The following is a 23114-nucleotide window of genomic DNA, read 5'->3' as shown; positions in this document are numbered from 1 at the left end:
TATCAGATTCCATTTGCTCATTGACGATATGTAAGATAGCAGCTGGCTTTTGTATACTAATCTCAGTGAACTTAACTGCTTATTAGTCCTAGGATATTTTAATTATTCAGGATTTTCTACCTAGAACTATCATGACACCTACAAACACAGACTATTTTACTTCTACCTTTACAGTTTGTATAATTTTACTTTCATTTTTGTCTAATTGAACAACTGGAACTTTCAATTCAAAGCAGAATAGGAATGGTAAGACAGGTTGTCCTAGATTCTGGTCTGTTGATAAAATAGATTACATAAAATGATTTTCATATGCTAAAGCAAATTTGAATATTTAAAACTAAATCCCACTTTGTCACGGTATATCATTCTATTTTATACATTGTCAAATTTGATTTGCTAATATTCTGTTGAGAGTTTTTAAATCTCTGTTCATGAAAGATTAGTCTGCAGTTTTCCTTTCTTTAAATACATTTGTCAGGTTTTAGTATGAGGGTAATACTTACCTTATAAAACAAGTTTAATAATATTTTCTCAAATTTTAAAACCTGGAAAATTCTGTGAGCTTCTTCTTTCTTAAAATATTTGACAAAACTTAGCACTAAAAGTGTATATAGACAAATAATTTTCTTTTCTTTTCTTTTTTTGCAGTGAAAGATGGAATGTTGGGCATTCTGCCAATGAGCTACATCCCCTTAGCCCTTTTATTTTTGAGCCTGGCCTAAAACTTGGGCTCCACTGCCTCAGGCCCTTGAATTGCTGGGTTTACAGGTATCAGGATAGTTCCAAGCTATGCATTTTCATGTTTTTGGAAGGTTAATGATTATTGTATAAATTTTTATAATTATAGAAATAACCATTTTTATATTTCTCCAAGTGAGTTAAATTCTGGTAGTTTATTTCAAGGAATTAGTCCATTTCTTCAAAAATAAAGAATTAATGAGTATAGAAAAATGTTATAGACTGAATACTGAATTCTGTCTCATCCTCAAAATCAAATGTTGAAATTTCTTAAACATCAGGGCCTCAGAATGTAAACACATTTGTAGGTATGTTCTTTGAATAGGTGACTAAGGTAGAATTAGGTCTTTAAGGTGGATCTGAATCTCTGTGCCTGCTGTCCTAAGAGGAAGAAATTGTGAACACATAAAGAAACACTGAAGAGACATTTCAATGGAGAAAAGACCAAAGATGATGTAGCAAGAGGGAAACTATCTGTAAACCAAAGAGTGAATGTTTGGAAGAAATCAAATTTGCCAATACCTTTGTTTTGAACATCTAGTGTCTAGAAGTGAATAAATAAAATTTTTGCCACCCTGTGATATTTTTATTATGAAGGCCTAGTAAATAAATTTGGGAAGGTTGGTAAGATGTCTTTGTTGTTCTTTATGGAATTGATAATGATGATCATGCTAGTCCACATTCAGCTCCAGCAATTCATCAAAATTCCATTAGTTATGGTTCCAGTGGCTTCTGCTTCATGTAATCTTATCTGTGATTCACTATTTTTACCTGTCTTCAGATTTGTGGTCATGGTTTGTCATGAAACTTCAGTACTTAGGTGAAACCAATTAGTCATGGACTTTCAGTTTGGTCTGGATTTTCTTGTTGTAAAGATAAGAATGAAGGTTTTCAAATTATTTACATGTTGGACCTGAAAGTAGAGATCTCTGAACCTTCACTTATTTACACAAGTGAGGGAATGTCAATGTAGTATTATTATCAGAAGATTGATATAATTCCATGTCCATTTCAAAAGACCATAATTTTATTTATTTATTTATTTATTATTTATTTATTTATATATGCATTCATATTTGGGATCAAATTCAGGACTCACATATCTTCACATATGGTAAACAAGCACTCTACTATGGAGCTATATCCTCAATCCTCAAAAGAATATAAATTCCCAAGGGACAGGATAAAAGTTAAATCAGTTATAAGATTTATCATATGAAACCAAGAAAGAGAAGAATGATAAGAGTGGATAAATTCCTATTTGATTTATAATTTGTAGGTGAAATTAAAAGGCTTTACTGATGAAATGGATTTCAGGATGATAAAAAGAAATTTTTGTCAGAGTAACTTCCAAATTTTACCTTACGTTCCTGGTGATATAAAGTCACTCTTTAATTACAGGAAGATTTTGGATGATAATGTCAATAATACTCTTTGGCCATATTAATTTTTTCATAACCATTACCCATATAAGTTTTTATCCAGTTGTGAGAGGTCTGGGATCTTCACCTTACAGATGAATTAGCATGAAGAAAGAAGAGAATCAGTATAGATACGTAAACTTCAAACTGAATTCTGCAAACTGGAAATATTTAGATATTGGGGACAGGAGGAGGATGATCCAGCCAAAGCATGAGAGGAACTGTCCAGTTAAGAAGGAAGAAGGAGGAGATATTTATTTATTTATTTATTCATTTATTTATTATTGCTGGAGATTGAACCCAGGGTTGCCGCAGTCTGGCTGAGCAAAATAACTGGGGGGTGACAAGCAACTTGTGAAGGCTGAAACAGAAGGAGCCACTTTATTACAGGACAGCAGAGGAATATATACCCAACTAATTACACACAGCTTAACTTAATTAACATCATCTAGATACAGCAGTCAGTCATTAAGGAATTCTCATCATCTTCATGGCTCCCTTCACAAACTACTCCTCCTGGCAAAGTGCCTGGCCCCATCTTGACTTGGTTATGGCCCTCAATACAGGGTCTTGCACACTCTAAGCATCTCCTGACTAATATGGGTAGTAATCTTTTTGTAAATGGGAAATACTGAGAACTAAAGAATTGTTTTAAATTGGAGCTATAAAATAAAATACATCATAAAATAAAATAAAATATATCATTAAAATACATCATACTGGTAGGAATTTTTCACTAGAGGGGAAAAATGTTGACTAGGTAATTTATGAAATATTGCCTTGAGAAAGCAAGTGGATTTCAGATGTATTTTACAAATATAGGGAATGGGATTAAACAGTAACAAATAAAGTCCATCATTAATAGCTCATGTTGGTTAAGGCATAAATTTATATATGATAGAGCAGATGATATATATTAAGTATAATATATATCACAGTAATAAAATCATGATATTTCATATTGAAATAATTTATTTCAAAGTTTAATTATTTTTTCACTCTATTTTAAATAAAATAAGCAAAACAGCCATAGACCTCTTTAAGTAACAGAAATTTAGATACACGTAGAATTTTATCCAGAATAGAATATATTACTGGATAAATCATTTGACTACTTTGTTCAAAAGTTTCACAAAATGGTCTTGCTGAAGACCTGTCTTTGAAATTTTCCACTCATGGTCATTGTTTACCTCTTTATTCATTCTCAACTGATGCTGAAAATGTTTCTCAAATGAGAAATAATTAAGAAATACCTAAGTAAATACTAAATTCAGTTTTTATGTGCACATTTTGTGGGATAAATTTCTAATGGACATGAATGTTATAGTTTGAATCCGGAATGTCCCCCAAAGGCTCATGATACATAGCTGGTGGTGCTCTTGGGAGGTGATGAAATGTGTGGGAGACAGGGTCTAAATGGAGGAAGCAGGTCTGGTCCCTTCCTCCATGACAGACAAGATGTGAGTAACTTTCCTCCCACATGCCCTCATCACAGGATAAGCTGCCTCATCACAAGCCCAGATTCAATGGAGTCAAGTGAGCATGAACTGAAACCTCTGAAACCATACATCAAAATAAATCTTTGCTCCTTTTAAGTTTTGTTTTTTTTTTTCATATATTTTATTACAGTAGAAGGATGCTGGCTAACACAGGCTTTATTATCTATATGATAAACAAGATACCATGATTGTAGTAAGAACCACATTGTAAAATAAAGGTATTACTTCAGCCATCCACAGTGAATGGTCAACATATTAGACCTTCAGATAAATAAAATTTTAAAACTATATTAAAGGAATTATATTAATTCATATAGATAGAATTTATCCCACAAAGATCTGACCAATATGTAAACCTCAAAATATCATAGGAAAGTCTAAAAAAATTGCATACAAAAAAAAATTAGGAATAAAAACATATAAGAAAAATGAGAATTATCTAGAAAAACAAGCATGGATCTTTTTAACAGAGTACAAGCTTCCCTTTTAGAGCATTTTATAAAATCCTTCCTTTTTTCAAAATAATCTGCCTTCTAAAATTCAAAGATACAAGTAGGAAAACATGAAGTATGACTCATAGAGATTGATCTACCACCCAGAGAGCACTACTGAGTATTTGACCTTCATAAAGTGAAAATCTCTCTGAAATTCAATTTGCTCCTCCGTAAAATACATTGATTCTTATTTTATTTTTCTCTCAAAATCTTCTTTAGAGATTAAATAAGAACTTCAGAAGAAGTTAAAAAGCAATTATTTAAAAATATGTTTAGTTAATTTAAATATATTAAATTTTTTGCTATTTCCTTCTTACATTTGAAGGAGAAGGGGGAGGAGGAGAAGAAGAAATGTCACATCGCTTCAAAACACTGGCAAGATAGCCCTTTTTAAACTAAAATTTTAACTTTGGAATACTTTCATACTTACATAAAAGTTGGAAATATAAAATGTTCTTATATACCCTTTACCTAGTTTCTCCTAATACTAACATGTTACATAAAATGGTTTTTATACCTCACAATTAAAAATTATTTTGGGTACATTATTAAATGAAGCACAGACTGTTTGAAATCTGCCAGATTTTTCACCTTTACCCTATTGTTGCTACTCAAAAATTCAATTCGTATTATATTAAGTCATCATGTCTGTAGTCTCCTCCAGTCTGACAGTTTTTTGGCTAGCTCTTGTATTTTATGACCTTGGTGTATTTGAAGAAAAATGTTCAAATTTATAGGAGAATTTCTTTCAATTTGAGCTTCTTTGATGTTTTCCCAAAGTTGCACTGTGGTTATTGATTTGGGAGGGAATACTACAGAGATAAAGTACTTTATAACATATCAGGGAATGCAAGATGTTGACATGATTCATTATTGGTGATATTAACTTTGATCACCTTTTAAACTTTGGTGAAGGTGGTGGTTGGTAGGATTCTTCAGTGAAATATAACTTTTCTTTCTACAGTCTTTATGTTTTTGGTACCATGAATTGAACCCAAGGGCACTTAACCATGGAGCCATAGCCACATCATTTTTTTTTTTTTTTTTTTTTTTTTTGAGACAGGGTTTCACTAAATTGCTTGGAGCCTGGCTAAGTTACTGAGGCTGGCCTGGAACTTGAAGTTGTCCTGCCACAGTCTCTAATGTTGATGGGATTGCAAGCATGCACCACCATGCTTGACCCTTTACTGTAGACTTATGGTTCTAAGTCCAATCACTCTCAAAGCGAGAGGTATTAAACTCCATGTTCTGGCTGGAGGGTATATTTTTTAATTGTGGTCATATGATAAACCATCAGAAAATATAATATAATAAATATTATGAGGACAATATGTTGATAATATTCAAGTGTTCTTATAGTTTGGACTATGAATATACCCCAAAAGATTGTTTGCTAAAGACCTGATCCCCAGAGAAGAATGCTCAGAGGTGGAGTTTGGGAGAAGAGATTTGATGGTGAGGATACTAACTCCATCAGTGGATAAATGGATTTGATGAATTAATAATTTGAATGGACTACTGGCAGGAGATAGTCCCATAGACAGATGGGGACTTGGAGAAGATAAATCACTGGGACAACATTTTTTCCCTGACTCCTCCCCCTTTCTCTCTTTCTCTCCCTGTCTTGTTTCTTAGCTGCCAGGAGATGAGCAGATTTCCTCTACCATGCTCTTCTGCTATATGTTCTGATTCATCTCTGATCAAAAGTGATGGAGACATCTGAACATGGACTTAAACCTCTGGAAAAAAAATAGATAACCTTTCCTACTCAAAGGTTTTTTTTTATTTTTTGTTTTTGTTGTTGTGTGTTTGTGTTGGGGATTTAGTATATGGCCTCAGGCCCAAAAGACATTAGTCCCAGTGATAAAAGGCTGAATAATACATTATTTTTTTCTCTTTAAATATTTGCATGCTCCTTTTAATATCCATTAACGATCTAGTTTGCAGTAGTTATTACCATACTATTTTAGAGTTGAATTTCTGTTTCCCTCATTCCATCTACATACTTTACCTGGATTTTTAAGTGAGGAACATTTGTTCCTCCCCACACCCATTAGTTGATTTAATAATTCATTGATAAAAGTGTAATTTTATGGGGCAGGGTTGTGGCTCAGTGGTAGAGTGCTCATCTAGCATGCATGAGGCACTGTGTTGGATCAATCCTCTGAACCACATAAACATAAAGATATTGTGTCCACCTAAAACCAAAAAATAAATACTTTTTAAAAAGGGTAATTTTATTTTGCATTTTGTGCTATAATTTGATGCTATGGTTATATTTTTTTTAAAGAGAGAGAGAGAGAGAGAGAGAGAGCGACAGAGAGAGAATTTTAATATTTATTTATTTTTTCTTAGTTTTCGGCGGACACAACATCTTCGTTTGTATGTGGTGCTGAGGATCGAACCCGGGCCGCACGCAAGCTAGGCGAGCGCGCTACCGCTTGAGCCACATCCCCAGCCCTATGGTTATATTTTAATCTAAATTTTTTAGCTGCAACAATTGAGACGCTTGTGTTTATGATGTGAACCCATTTTTTGTTTTAGCATTTCTTTACTTTCATTTACTACAAGATACTCTAGGTTCATCTTGTGTTTCTCATATCTTAGCTCTAGTACCAACCTGTTATCCAAAGAGCCCTGGTTACTTTTATTGAAAAATGTTATTTAGAAACCAAGATTTAGACATTTATTGTGGCTCATTGCTAGTGGTTTAACACCATATTAGGTCCTTTCAGTGAACTGGATTAGTAAATGTATGTATATATAGTAACCTTTGTTTAAACACATATTTAAGATTATTTCTGAAGTTTTTTTTATCTATAGTGAACACATGAAAATTTTAATGTGCAAACATATATTGCATGTGTATGTATATTTGATGCATATAATATGCATATGTAACACACATATATTTAATATACAATACTCATAATTATTACTGAGTGTTATAACAAATCTTTAATGAGGTGAGTTCAAATTCACTACTCTTAGAATATTTAAGCCACTATAGTTCCTTTGCATCCCAGTATATATTTGGGGATGAAGTTAATATCTATAACATGCTTGTTAGAATTTCAGTTGGAATCACATTGAAAGTATAGTTCAGATTAGTGATTAATATGCCAACAGTATTGTTCAACCTAATAATACAGATATACCTCTGATCACTCATACATTTTTATTTTTTCTTCAGTGTCTGTTATTTGGTATAAATTTCATGCATATAATACATTAGATTGATACGAAACACTTCAGATTTTCTGGTGGTGTTGCACTGATTATTAATTCCTAGTAAACTGAAGTAGAATATAATGACTTTTTTTCCCTATACCTTTGCTATACTTACTCATTAATTCTGGGAATTTTGGTTGGTTTTTTATGCATTTATATTAGATGTCAAATGAAATAAGCCAGTCACAGAAGGACAAATAGTACATTATTTCCCTTATATGAAGTATCTAAGGTAGTCAAATTCAAAGAGGCAGAAGGTAAAAATAAAGCTTGTTTCCAGGAACTAAGGAGAGAGGACAAGGGGAAGTTGTAATTAAATGAGTATAAATTCTCAGTTATGCTACTGATATGAGTGCAGAGAACCTCTACACGATATTGTGCCTATATTCATCTTTATAGTATTATATATTTAAAATTTTGTAAAGAGGAGAGATCTCATGTTAAGTGTGTTACCCCCCCACACACACACACACACACTCACATCCACAGAGAGACATGAAAAAAGAATTTGTGGAGATGATGGTGTTCATTGCCTTAATGTGGCAGTTCTATCATGGTTGCATGCATATATCAAAACTCATCAAATTACTTACATTAATTGCACACAATACTTTATAATATATTATGTAATAAACATCAAAATGTTTAAAGTGTAATTGAATAAAAATATATCATAAAAATGAATTAAATAAAATGGTAAAAATAAAAACACTAAAATTGCAAAGGTAGACTATAATATAAATTAATGTTGGAGTGACTTATTAAATAAAACAGTAAAAAAAACACTAGGAAGAATAAATGTGAATGATCAGTTTCATTAATAAACAAGTTCTAACTTCTATGTTTCAAATATTTTATTTTTATTAAATATATAATGTATCTTATTCAAATGAAGGGCCAAATTTGGAATTATATGTCATGGTTTGGATATAAGGTGCTCCCTCCCAAAAATTTATACGATGGACAATTCAGGAATATTCAGGTGAAATGAATAGATCACAGGAGCTCTAACTAAATCAGTGGTTTAATCCACCCATTCCATGAATTAATGATTTGAAATGACTAGTTTACTGGGTGATAATTTTAGGCAGCCTGGGTATTGCTGGAGGAATTAGGCCACTGGGGATGTGCCCTTGCTAATTGTATCTTGTCCCTAGCTTCTTGCTCTCCCTCTGATTCCTGTCTGCCATAAGCTGACATCTTTTCTCCAGCTGCTCTGCAGGATGGGCTTCACTTTGGGCCCAGAGCAAGGGAGTTGGCCAGTGATGGGCTGGAAACCTCTGAAACCATGAGCAAAAAAACCTCTTCCTCCTCTAAGTGGTTCTTGACAGGTATTTTGGTCACTGCAACAAAAAGCTAACACAATATACAACAGATTAAGAAATATTTATTTTCTTTCCGTCTATCTCGAAAAACAAAACTTCTATAAATCAGGAGTAAAAATGCATGAACATCTCACAAAATGAATAGGATTTGTGGAGAATTATTTTTAACAGATCAAAGAGCTCACATTTTATGGTAGTACTGCCAATTGTGTCCACATCCTACTCCAGTATCAATCTTTCCCTTTTGCTTTTTGTAATGGAACTACAAAATCAGGGTCTTAGCAGAATCACAGTTATTTATCTGAAACCACCAGTCATTCTTATGTCTATATATATTCATAAAATTGAGCAATCTTGAGAAAGAGATGTGATTGAAAATAATACATGCAATCTATGAGACAATTCCTACAAAGGTAAGCTTTTTGTCTGTCTTTTTTTTTTTTAATCCTGTCCCTAAAACCAGAAGTCAGAAGTCATGCTGGAGATCCATCTTCATCTATGCCCTCCCCTTACTCACAAAAACAAACAGAAAACTTATGAGATGATAGACTCACAAAACAAAATAAAACAAAACCAAAAGTGTCAGAATCCATGCATGAACTTATTGAGCAGAAAAACATTCCTTCTGTCCTGGGCTGGTCATTTATGCTATGAAAGTTGTGGCAAAAAGAATCAATGTCTATCTCAATTGAAGCACTGAATACATTTGTTGTAACATCATACCTTTAATCATCAGAATTCAGAATAAAAGTGAACTAAAAGATTTTGGCACATATTTTGCTGCTGCAACATTTCACTTCTACAAAGTCTACAGAAGAGTCATAATATTGGTATCTCCTTTCAACTCCTTTTTGTATCAGCAAGATTGTAAAGTCCAGATTAATAAAACCAAACAGAGATGGAGGACATACTACTCTGATGGCAACTGCAACTTAAATTGACTGAGAATCCACTAATGTGGAGCCCTCAGAGTTATAAAGCTGAATACTTCTGTCCAATAAAAAAACAGTCAATAAGATTATGGAGCCTACATATCCATATGCTTCAACATAAAATGCTAGCCAGCACAGGTGCAAAGATCCGATTATGTATATAGTCTGTTAATCCAGGCGATTATTTCAGAGAGACTTGAAGTAGCTGCCATTATTAAATGAGTACAGATGTCAGTAAATAAAAGAGAGGTATCCAGACTTAAGAACTTGTCCAGATAGATGCTGGATTTTATTGTAGATTCTTTCACATGAAACTGGAGAGAAGTAAATAAATGAGAAACATCCTGAGTTTCTGAGGAAATTGTATTGACCAAAATACTTTAGCTTTAAAGATGGTGACTGTTTACTCCTCACACAAACCTAAGCCAAAAAAACTGTAACAATGGGAATTTAGCATTAAAACACTATTCTATCAAGGAAGACACATTTTCTACTCTTGAAATGTGGCCGTAATAGACAAGGAGATCTGAGTAGACATAGGTTTCTGTAAAGTTATTCCAACATCAAGAAAGAGAGGCTTCATAATATCTACCCAGGTTGATATAAGTTACCCCATAGTTTCATTAAGTCCTATTCCTCTATTATCACAATTGAGTTGTAATTGCAGTTATTCTGTATTTGAGGGAGAAAGGTGGTCAGGCTAATTATATTTGCCTGTTGATTTCTTAATGACTGCACCATGTGAGAAGAAATTATTAAACAAACAATACTATGCTTGACTAAAGTGGAGTAAATTAGGTATAAAGTAATAGGCAACAAGATTATCATGAGGCAAAGAGCATGTGATGTTGATCTCATGAAGTCCTACTCAAAGTTGGTACTGAATGTATATGTTCTTACTATATCAATTTGCAAGGCCAGGAACAAATTTATTTCAAAGTGTTCAAAGCACAAAATTTATTTCTATAAACAATCAGAAATTTAGAATTAGTAACGATCTGGCTATAATAGTTGCAGCTACTTTAAGCAGAGTAGTTTCCTTAGTGCAGTGAATATTGATTGCATTAAATTTATACACTATTGTTGTATAGTGAGATGTATTGCAGATGTTGGGGTGTAGGACCAGGGCCTGGATGAGCTTGAGACAGTTAACCTTTCTAAAATAATTACTTTATCAAAATGATAGAATAATGATATTACCTTTCTCCTTAGAAATATTGTAAGGATTCAGTCATCTATAATCTTTCCAGATATTTGATATCAAAAACATTAGTTTTTGAGCTGTCCTTTGGAAAAGATTACTATATATCCTTGCTCTCACTAGCAAATTCATAGTGGATATTGACACCAAAGCAACATTGGAACTCTCTACAGAAAGTTATAACATTTGAATTAATTAATAATTTTTAACTGAAAATATAAAATTAATATTTGTTGACAACATGAATGATTATTTATTTTAAAGGAATTCACTAAGACTTTGTTAATTTCTGATTCACAAACACCATCCTAACAACCTGTGGATAAAATTGAGATTATTACTCACCTTTGTGGAACTTCACCATTCTGATCCAGTCTTATTAGCCTGTAGGAGAGATAAGACTACTACTACTACTACTATTACTGCACACGCACGCACACACACACACACATGCACACACGCATTCATAGGTGTCACTGAATCTTAGTATAATAATTGAAATATATTGCCCTTATTTCATTACTATCTCCTATACATAAGTACACTTTGGATCATGAGAAAAATGGAAAATTCAATGGCCATGCACATATTCCCCGGAATGCAGAGTTGTAGAATTTCAGGAACTGAATTTTAATATAGAAAGTAGAATCTCTTAAAACCAACTGTTATAATTGTTCATTCTTAGGAATATATGCATGGACAAATATCTTGATTCTAATTGTACAAAAGTAGCATATTCAAACCATTATTTTTTCTCACTTTTAATTTATTAAAATTTGAGCATTCTTTAAAAATAACAAATTTAAAGCAAACTAAAATAAAATATTAAAGTATCATATTTTGTATATAGAACTCAGAATGAGGTTGTTACTTTACTCACCAACTTATGTACAAAAAAAAACTATATGTGCAATTATTCCTGCTATTGAACAACACAAAACTATAAACTCATAATTTTGCAGCATCTTAAAGTTTATCTTACAGGATGTCTTGTATTTCCAGAGGCTTATCTACTTTAGTTGGTGCACTTCAGGCTCTGGTGACTTGTCTACTCTATACCTAGTTTCCCAAGGATAATGTTCTGAACCACCTCATCAATCATCCCTACAACATGTTTGCTTTATTCTAACATGTCCAACTTATTTTGTGAGTTCATTGTTAAAGGCCTTTTATCTCACCTGTTTCAGAAAAAGCTTCTAGAACAGCCATCAAGATTTTTAATGAATTTGCTACTTTCCATTAAGTCACTCTATACCCACCTGACTGATGTTGAAATGGCTGACTGCTTCTCTTACTGTTGAAAACTGAAATGCCAAGGTCAAGGTGAGCTCTACTTAGGCCATGGTATACTGGCACTTGTTGTCACTCTCTGGCCTGGGTCTCTCCAGGAGGTTGGCAGGGTATTATTGGAGAATTCTCTTTTTAGAGCTTCACAGAAACTGAGCTTTATCATTAGCCAGGATACACTGAATTTGTAGAACAAAATCAATACCTAGGTGTAAAATATCTCAATGACTGTGACTGCCACATACTTTGGATTTTGTGCACTTGTGTCAGGATAGAAGTGTTTACTTCACCTTTCAAAAAATTATTATTTTCTATTTCTCTCAAAGTTATATAAAAATTGCAACTCTTTCTTACTGCAGGCAAATAAATATTCTATAATTGAAAAAAATATCACATTTGATTTTTTAAAAATAAAGCATCTAAGTCATTTTCAACATTTGGGACAGAATTTTAGTCCTATCTCTTCAAAAAATATAATATACATTAAAATGCACAACTGATGTAAAAAAAATCACATCATAATATTAGAGCACCACAGTCAATATGTGAATGGCTAATAATTCACTGATCATTGGCAAGTCAATGATAATATTTATTAAACCAATATAATGATAAAAGAATAAGCTATTAAAGTTATTAGATGCATTAATATTGTAAAATTATTTTTCACATATCTTAATTTTATTTTCTATACTGCAAATTCAAGGCAAGTAAGTTTAATTTGCTAGTAAACATCAATTTCAGAAAATCAATGAATGACCATATATAATAACATACATAATAATGTAATATTTGAATATATCATATAAAAGAATTAGAGAATAGAATATATTCAATAGAAATTAAGTGTAAAATATGTAAAAAATAAGATTTATTTTAAAGAATCTTATTTGAAAAATATGATATGAAATTCCCTCAGCAGAAATTAATTGAATAAGGTAGCATAATTTGTTTTAGGACACAAATTTGGCAGTAAAGCATGGAATTTGAAATATTTATTGATCAAAGTGCCAAGTCAAAAATACAAATAAATAAAATAAAGCGTTTCACAAGTCTTCACACACAAAAAAAAAAGCTGTAGAAACCAGTAAAAAAATCTGTAACCTCCTGTATACATCACTGGCAAGCAAGCTGTCCACAAACTTATTTTACATAAAAACAGAAATTGAGACAAAAGAGTATGACTCTGGAATTCACTTTGAAGATAAATTGCCTTTGATTAGAAAGAACAAAACAGAAAGTCTATTATAAAAACTATTAAAAATTTTAAGAATTTTTTTATGAATCCATTTCCAAACTATATATACACATGATCCCAGCAGAAAAGGGATGGTTCAAAATAAAGAATTGAGAAAATGGGATGTGTGTTCAGGATACGATCTGTGCTTTCTTGCTATATATTGTAAAATAAAACTGCAACTTATGTCTTGTGTCTGGTTAAAATATTTTTAATCATTTTACCACAGTATCATCTAGTAGATTATTTTCAATTCCTGAAAAGTTCCTTTCTTAATTTCCAGAGTAAAATCCCACAAACCATTATGTGTGTGTGTGTGTGTGTGTGTGTGTGTGTGTGTGTGTGAGAGAGAGAGAGAGAGAGAGAGAGAGAGAGAGAGAGAGAGAGAAAAGCATTCCTAAATAAAATTCTTCAAATTTTTTATAGTTTTCATAATAACCTTTTTTTTCTAGTCAAAGGATATATATATATATTTTCTACCAAATAGGGAATAGAATGTATGATTATACAATAGAATCCTCACATTCAGATTTTTCCAAATATAATAAAAAATAATGCTTTTATAGCAAAACAAATAAAAGTAGTCAACAATTTTTTTTCTGGTGTATAGAAAGCAAGCAAATATTCTGGGTATATAGAAAAGGGTTGCCTAGGGAAACAGGATCATTTTTCAGACTTGAGCTAAGAGAGAAGGACCAAAATAAATCCTTGATGCTCTTAGGTGGCCTAACTTTATTTACTGAGGAATGAATCAATATAAAGATTTAAAAGTACTTCTAATAATTAAAAATTTTCCACCAATACACTTATGAACTTCTGTGATATTATAATAAAACCTATAATCATAGAATAAATTCAAATTCTGATCTTATATTTAGGGCAAACTAAAAGTGTTCAGCAAATTGCTTTGGACTTATTATACATTATTGCACCTCATATTTACAAATAAAAATGTTAAAGGAACTGTTTGTTTTTAATCTGAATTTTCCAATACATACTTTAAATAGAGAAGAGTATTATCTATTAGATATAAATGCAATTAAAATTGCCAGCTTAATTTTAATACGACACAGACCTAGGGCAAGTTAAAAGTCATTTATTTTCAAACTATGTCAAGCTTAACTCATTAAAGGAAATATTTGTGGTGGAAGGGACAAAAATATAAATGTTTTACAGCCTGTATACTCTCATGGTCAAGACACATGCCTGAAACAAAGGACAGTTTAGTAAGAAAAAAATCAAATAAGTTTATTAACAAGTGAAGTTTACATCAGAGGAAGAAGCCCCAGATAAAAGCAATCCAAGGCTTTTGTAAGACCTTGAACAAAAAACATTTCATTTTAGGGGCTGGGGCTAGGGCTGGGGCTCAGTGGTAGCACACTTGCCTGGCATGTGTGAGGCACTGGGTTTGATTCTCAGCACTGCATATAAATAAATAAGATAAAGGTCTTATCAACAACTAAAAAAAAAAACACGTACATTTTAGCAAAGTGACAAGACAAAGAAGAAAACAGCCACAGTCTTCCAAAGGGAGAAACTGAGGAACAGAATGAAGTCTACACCAGATACCACTGGTGTCCTCATCTCTGAGCTGATAAGCAAGCACTGTATTAGAGAATTTATACCTTGTCTTTAGGCATCAGGACTGCAAGGAGGCAGAGGAAGGTCTTTTGTTTTTGTAGATCCCTGTCTCTTTTTTAGTTGTAGTTGGACACAGAATCTTTATTTTATTTATTTTTATGTGATGCTGAGGATCAAACCCAGTGCCTCACACATGCTAGGCAAGCACTATACTGCTGACCCACAGCCCCAGTCCCTCCCTGTCTCATTTTTAGGCAAACAGACAAGGAAAGCTGGGAACTCCTGTGCATTTTGATTGACTTCAGCTCAACAATCCTTTATCATTTAGGGAGAAATATTTTGCTTTCCTTCATTGTGGAAATAATTAAGAAATTCTAGGAAAAAGAAAACTACATGTTACTCAAATAAAAATGACATTTTAGAAAGAACCATTGACCACAAAGTATTATATTGAGATGATATTTAAAAAGTCAACTTTGTGATTTCTTCAGGTTAAAGGAGAGCATATCATTCTATGCTCAGAGTTATTATCTCTAGGTAAAGTTAAACTGGAAACAAAGGTTTAAAATTCTATCTTCTATAGATAGAAAAAGTGAAGATATTTTGCAGTTAAATTGTGAACCTGGATATTAGTGCATTCTGACACATTTAAGCTTTTTTGCTTATTTTAAAGAAGTGCTTAAAACATTTTCACCAATTAAGACTCACTATTTTTTCTTTGATAGTATTTGAACTAGTGAATTTACTCAAATACACTGCATGTTTCCCTACAAATGTATTCAAAATATGCATATTTTAAATTCAAATTACCCATAAGAAATTTGTGTTAATTTTCATATGCTAAAACATTAACTAGTATTTAAAAAAATATTATGGCAGGTTTATTAGATTTGTTCTCAGTATTCTCTCTCCTGGGTTCATTTAGCCACAGATAATGAAACCAGATAAATTAACCTGTCCAAATCTAGATTATTATTCTTCTCCTCCTCCTCCTCCTCCTCCTCCTCCTCCTTCTTATTCTTATTCTTCTTCTTCTATCCAGGATTGAACCCAAGGATACTTTACCACTGAGCTACATCCCCTGTCCTTTTGATTCATTTTGAGACAAGGACTCACTAACTTGCTGAGGCTAGCCTTGAACTTGTGGTCCTCCTACATCAGCCTTCTGTGTCACTGGAATTACAGATGTGAGCCACTACTTCACTGGATGTTGTTGTGGCTTCATCTTCTTCATTTTAAAAATAATTCCCTTTCTTTTTTTCTCCCTTTCTTTCTACCTCTCTTCCTTCCTTCCTTCCTTCCTACCTTCCTTCCTTCCTTCCTTCCTTCCTTCCTTCCTTCCTTCCTTCCTTCCTTCCTTCCTATCCTAATGAGAATCATGCTTCAATCATTGAAGCACATAAGCACTCCAATTTTATGACCCCTTTGGTAGAACATGCTCAACTGGACACCTATGGTTGTAAGGGAGGCTGGGAACATTATCAAAATGAAAAAAGAGATGAGACATTTGTGAATGTTTTTAAACATAAAGAATCAGTCTGATTCTATGTACTGAGCCGAACTAGATTTCCAATAGCAAAGAAAGAAAGAAAAATTACTCATAGAAATAACAAAGAATATCTATAATATGCACATTCTTTTAAATCCCAGCATTATATAACAAGTCCATTTATACAAGTCTCCTTCATAAATAACTAATGATGAATTTCTTGACATATTTGTGTCCTTGGTAAATTGTATGCTAAAATTGCATCAACAATATTTCAAATATTATCTAAATAATGTTTGTATGATTGCTAAATATAATTCACTTTAATTTATAGATATGAGAACTAGAGAAGAATTTGTTAAACCAAAGAATTGTGAGATTGGACTTATGATTTCTGACATTGATATTTACAAGCACTCAGCTTTTGAAGAATGTTGTATATATTGTTCAGCAAATATATAATATATAATCAGAAAATTCTTTAGTTATATCCAACTAAACTGCAAAAACACAATGCAAATATTACCTAAATAATGTTTATATGATTGCTAAATATAATTCACTTTTTTGAGAGAGAGAGAGAGAGGAGAGAGAGAGAGAATTTTTTAATATTTATTTTTTTGTTTTCGGCAGACACAACATCTTTGTTTGTATGTGGTGCTGAGGATGGAACCCAGGAACCCTGGCCGCATCCACTCCAGGCGAGCGCGTTACCGCTTGAGCCACATCCCCAGCCCAATATAATTCACTTTAATTTATAGATACCAGAACTAGTGAAGAATTTGTTGAACCAAAGTATTGTGAGATTGGACTCATGATTTCTGACATTGATATTTACAAGTACTCACCTTTTGAAGAATGTAGTATATATTGTTTAGCAAATATATAATACATAATCAGAGAATTCTTTAGTTGCCGCAGTCTGGCTGGGCACAAGTCAGGAGCCACTTGTCAAAGGAAACAAACTTTATTTTTAGAACACACACACCGCACCACACAGCTCTCCAGGAAAAACCCTGAGAGCCCAACTGCCACCACCAGCTTCCCACAAGCCTCTTAACCTCCCCCACTCCTCCTACTCTTGAGGCCGATAGGCTGGGTCACGTGGGCAGAGCCAAAAAAAGTCCCCCAATGAGCAGTTCTGTGGTCTGAAAGGGCGGGGAAACAGCCCAATGAGCATCACTGCAGAGGAGCCAATCAGTTGGCAGCTAGAAGTTTGCTGGGGCCACTGTGAGCCAATCATCAGCTGGCAGCTGGAAATTTGCTGGCATCTGGAAGCTTGCTGGGGCCCCTTCCGCTGTGGCTCTCAACATTTAGTTATATCCAACTAAATTGCAAAAACACAATGCAAATGCTGATATAGTAGTCTAATTCAATGCTAAGTAAGGCGTGCACGCGAGCGCGCACACACACACACACACACACATACATATATATTTCTACCTTTTTGGGAAAAAAATAGTTTCATGTCAAAATGCCATTTGTTAAACTGAATGGAAAAACTGAAAATGCTCGTATGATTTTTAAAGAAATAACTTTAGGTACTTTTGATGCATGTTAGAAAATAGATACTTATGAGCCTCATCAATTTATATGATGTGTTTCTAAGTAAGCATTTAATTACAGCAGCCCAAGGACAATTTTAGGTTCCATATAATCTGTGGATTTTAGAAGCACTAAATCGACTGCCTCCATAGACAAAGTGACATTTTAGCCAATGAGGAATTGGATACTGAACAGTATGACATTTCTCCCTCCTGTTAAGATCAAAGTGACAAGTCTCTACTTTCATCTGGATTTGCAGACTGAAAGTAGGTGATGAACTTTAACATGTATACATTATTAACACTGAAAACAAAGATGCTCATAAATAGAAAAGACTATGCTGCCTATTGTTAAATGTTGCTGTACCTGAATTGGCTTTGAATCACTCAACATTTGGTGATTTTAAAATGATTTACAGCAATGGGCAACACAATATCATTTCAAGTAATAAAACAGCCCTCACAGTCGCACAGAAGGTTCAGTCTTCACCAAAGGACCTACACACTTATTAAACAGATTTACTAAGAGCCTGATAATTAGAACCAGACAAACTTGATTTGTGTCCACAATCTAGCATTTCATGATTTCTGTAAGTTTGGGGAGTTCATTTATCCTCTCTGAAACTCACTTTTAAAAATATTGTAGTCAAATACACACACTATCTGAATCATTTCTAAGAGTACAGTACAGTGTCACTGAGTTTCTATACATTTTTGAGGAACAACTATTATCACCCTTCATCCAAAAGTATTTTACACTTGAAAAAATAAGAATCTGTATCCATTCCTTTCTCCCCGTATAAAGAGAAAACCAGCATTCTACTTTTTTGGTGTTTTGTGAATTTGATTCTAGGCAGCACATATAAATGGAAACATATAATTTGTCCTTTTGTGAATGCCTAATGTTCTCATGGTTCATTAAAGTTATAATACATGTCAGAATTTTCTCCCTTTTTAAAGCTTAATAGTATTCCATTACATGTATATACTATTTTTTAACCCATGTATCTATTAGTACAAAGTTGGTACACTTGGGATGGTTCTACCACTTGGCAATTATAAATAATACTGCTGTGAAAATCAGTGTACCAATATCTCCACAAGTCCTGATTTTAATTTTTTAGATATATACTCAGAAGTAAAATTTCTGTATTATCTGGTAATTCAGTTTAATGTATTATAGATATCTGATACTATTGTCCATGGTGGTTGTACCCAGTTACATTTTCAGTAACTTTACACAAGAGTTCACTTTTTCCACATTCTCACCAACATTTGTAATTTATTTTTTATAGTAGTCAACCTAATGAGTGTGAGGGAAACTCACTTTTAAAGTGCAAGTAATAATACCTACATTACAGTTTGGTTTGACACAATTAGTACCTAGAACTTTTCAATTTCTTATGTCATTTCCAGGTTTTCATGATACTCCTGAAAATAAGGTGACCAAATTTCTTTTTATAAGAGCACCAGTCATATTAGACTATGGGTAAGGCTTAAGCCTCATTTAATATTAATTATCTCTTAAAGTTTCCATCTTTAAAAGAGTCACATTTTGATAGACAGGGGGCTAGGAGTTCAATATAGGAAATTGAGGAATTTGAGAATTCATCCCAGAATATCATATGGAATAATTATATCTGCTATATGCTTAGAATCAGAAAGATTTACAGAATAAAAACAATAATTTTAAGAAGTTTAGATTTTCCATAGCTTTCCAAGACACAGAAAAAATGCTTTGAAAAAGAAAATAATTGGTCTTAAAAACTTAGTTCATATTGTTGTTGAAGATTTTTAGACTCTGACAAATACTAATAGCTTTGTGTACAGTAATGAAGTGTAATTAACACTGAATTTGGTGACAATACAAGATTTAAGCAATGGTAAAGAGAGAAGCTTCTTGGAGAAGTTAGGTTCTCTGATTCATTAATAACTGAATTAAAAACTTCCCTCAAGATCAGGTTTACACATTTGCACCTTATGCATAAAAATGTAATTTTGGAATGCAGGCTGCAGCACATTGGGATTTAGGTGGTTTTTAGAGGATCTTACATAATTAATGAAAAACAAACACAGGCATAAAGAAGCTTCATAAATATAGTCTTATGCAAATATTCTATGCCACCTAATTCATAAAGATTAGGGATATATGTGATTCCAAAGGACTTCAATTGTATCTATTTTTCCTCACTGCAAAGTAAAAATGCCCTTTGCGTTTTTAATTTTATAAAATAATCTAAAATAGAAATGACCTATAACAATCCATTAATAAAATAGTACTGAATTATTCCTTATTTAGATTAATGGTAACACTAAGCCACAACCCACAGATAGCTCCTAATAAAGTACTTCTCTACCCTTCTCAAATCAAGTACTATTAATTACACTAAGTTCTCTGGTATTACAAATGTGCAGTTTGCATCTCTGCCATGTGACTCCCTTCATAGCGATTGTCAGCTTAATTTTACTCCACCTTCATTTACAGTGTGATACATGGGTTTTGTCTAGTCCTATATATCCCACCTTTACTTTTTATTTGTTGATGAAATTTGTAGATTTCAAAAATGCTGCCAAGGGCTTAGGACCTGCGACTGCCACCCCCCACCCCTTGGAGCGACTCATGGAGCGACCATAAGACTGCAGTTTCTTCAGTCAAAATGACATCATATTCCACCTCTGCCCAGTGTTCAACATCTGATAGTGCTTGCAGGATCTCTCCAGAACGAGTCAATAAGGTACGACCAAAATTGCCACTTTTGAAGATTTTGCAGGCAGCAGGTGCAGAAGGTGAAATGTTCACTGTTAAAGAGCCCTCTCTATGATATGCTAAGAAAGAATCTTGTCACTTTAACCACTGATACTACAGATGCTGCTCAGACTCTCGCTCTCGCACAGGATCACAGTTTGGATATTCCAAGTCAAGACCAACCCAAGCAAAGTGCAGAGGAAAGTTCTAATTCCAGGAAAAGAATTGAAGAGGGTGATATTCCTGCACTGCCCACCTCAGAGCATAAATGCAAAAATTCTAGAGAAGATGAAGACTTGATAAATTTAAGCCAAGATGAGACATCTAGGTTGGACCTTGAGTTTGAGGAGTGGGATGTAGCTGGCCTGCCTTGGTTGTTTTTAGGAAACTTGAGAAACAACTATACACCCAGAAGTAATGGCTCAACTGATTTACAGACAAATCAGGATATAGGTACTGCCATTGTTTCAGATACTACAGATGATTTGTGGTTTTTAAATGAGTCAGTTTCAGAGCAGTTAGGTGTTGGAATAAAAGTTGAAGCTGCTGATACTGAACAAGCAAGTGAAGAAGTAGGGAAAGTGAGTGACAAAAAGGTGATTGAAGTGGGGAAAAATGATGACCGTGAGGACTCTAAGTCCTTAAGTGATGATACTGATATAGAAGTTACCTCTGAGGATGAGTGGCAGTGTACTGAATGCAAGAAATTTAATTCTCCAAGCAAAAGGTACTGTTTCCATTGCTGGGCCTTGAGGAAGGACTGGTATTCAGATTGTTCTAAATTAACACATTCTCTCTCCACATCTGACATCACTGCCGTGCCCGAAAAGAAGGAAAGTGAAGGAATTGATGTCCCTAATTGCCGAAGAACTGTTTCAGCTCCAGTTGTTAGACCTAAAGATGTATCTATAAAGGAAGGAAATTCTAAACTTTTAAATCCCTGCAACTCAGTGGAATTCTTGGATTTGGCTCACAGTTCTGAAAGCCAGACCATCTTAAGTATGGGAGAACAATCAGATAACGTCTCTGAGCAGAGAACAGATGTAGAAAATATGGAGGATTGCCAGAATATCTTGAAGCCATGTAGCTTGTGTGAGAAAAGACCACGAGATGGGAATATTATTCATGGAAGGACAAGCCATCTTACGACTTGTTTTCCCTGTGCCAGAAGACTAAAGAAGGCTGGGGCTTCATGTCCTATTTGCAAGAAAGAGATTCAATTAGTTATTAAGGTTTTTAAAGCATAGTTGAATCAACTGCAAAGAAATATTAATTAGGAGCACCAGGTCACGTATGGAAACATCAGTATTGACTGTCTCTACTAATTGTAACCCATTTTATGTGTTCATTTGTACATGTAAACATCTGTGGTCGCATTGTTTTGCTTTGAAGCTTACATGGAACTTAAGACTGAGTATTTTAGAGCTAGATGATCAGTTTGGGGGCTTCATTAATGTGAAAAGATACATAAAAGTCACTTAATTCTCCCTCCAAAGATGAAGATCTGGGAGGGAACAGTTACCAGTATAAACATAAATATTCATTCATTCACATATCAGATTATTTGAAGATCAACCCTTTTTAAAATTTTATTCCCTAGCCTTCTATTTAATGTTGTTCTGGAGTCAAAATTCAAGGTAGTTATTAGAAAAATACTAAGATTAACGATGAAAAAAACAAATAATCTGATTAAATTATGAAGTGCCATGAATCACTTTGTAGTCAGGCTGCCTAGTTCAGAAAAATTAGAAGAAAGTGTTTTTGTTTTGTTTTGTTTTGCAGTGCTATGGTTTGAACCCAGGGCCTCAAGCATGTGCTCTGCCACTCAGTTTTAAACACAAGTGCAATGATCTTGACATAGCATACATTTGAATCAAATGGGATCTAATTTCTCATTTTTCTGAGTGTACAGGTTGCAGAATTACATTGGTTATGCAATCACGTATATTCCCACAGCAATAATAATGTCTATTTTATTCTGCTGTCCTTCCATTCTCCCCTTCCCCTCCCCTTTAGTTCTAAAAGAGACAAGATCTCATTGTGTTGCCCATGCTGACCTCCAGCTCATGATCCTTCTGCCTTAAGTTTTCTAAGTAGATAGACTTATAGGCATGTGCCACTGCACATCACTTAAACTAGGTCCAATGGTTATTAAACATTTAGCTAACACACCCTTAAAATAATTTTGAGAAAGAGTAAATTTTCGCACATTTAAAAAATCTAGATATAATTACATAATGAAATGTTCCCTTTGGATGAGTTTTAAAAATCTGAGTAATTGCACAAAGCCCTGTGTTCAGTCCCCAGCACCACACACACACACACACACACACACACACAAAATGGTTATCACCACTCTAAAAGTGTTGTAGGATACTCCTCTCACTGC

General features: G+C 33.5%; 1 long non-coding RNA gene and 1 pseudogene across 1 annotated transcript; both read left to right on the top strand.

Annotated features, from left to right (window-relative positions):
- The first annotated feature begins 11754 nt into the window (after window positions 1-11754).
- LOC144367012 (uncharacterized) lies at window positions 11755-17230 on the top strand. Its single transcript, XR_013426225.1, has 2 exons — window positions 11755-12164; window positions 17069-17230. It is a non-coding gene; the product is annotated as an uncharacterized LOC144367012 (long non-coding RNA).
- A 3298-nt stretch (window positions 17231-20528) lies between these two features.
- Window positions 20529-22272, top strand: LOC101961405 (protein Mdm4 pseudogene; annotated as a pseudogene).
- The last annotated feature ends 842 nt before the right edge of the window (window positions 22273-23114 follow it).

The sequence above is a fragment of the Ictidomys tridecemlineatus genome, chromosome 10 (assembly GCF_052094955.1).
Source record: "Ictidomys tridecemlineatus isolate mIctTri1 chromosome 10, mIctTri1.hap1, whole genome shotgun sequence".
Taxonomy (NCBI): domain Eukaryota; kingdom Metazoa; phylum Chordata; class Mammalia; order Rodentia; family Sciuridae; genus Ictidomys; species Ictidomys tridecemlineatus.
The sequence above is the reverse complement of the archived record's forward strand: the minus strand, read 5'-3'. Positions and strand labels throughout refer to the sequence as shown.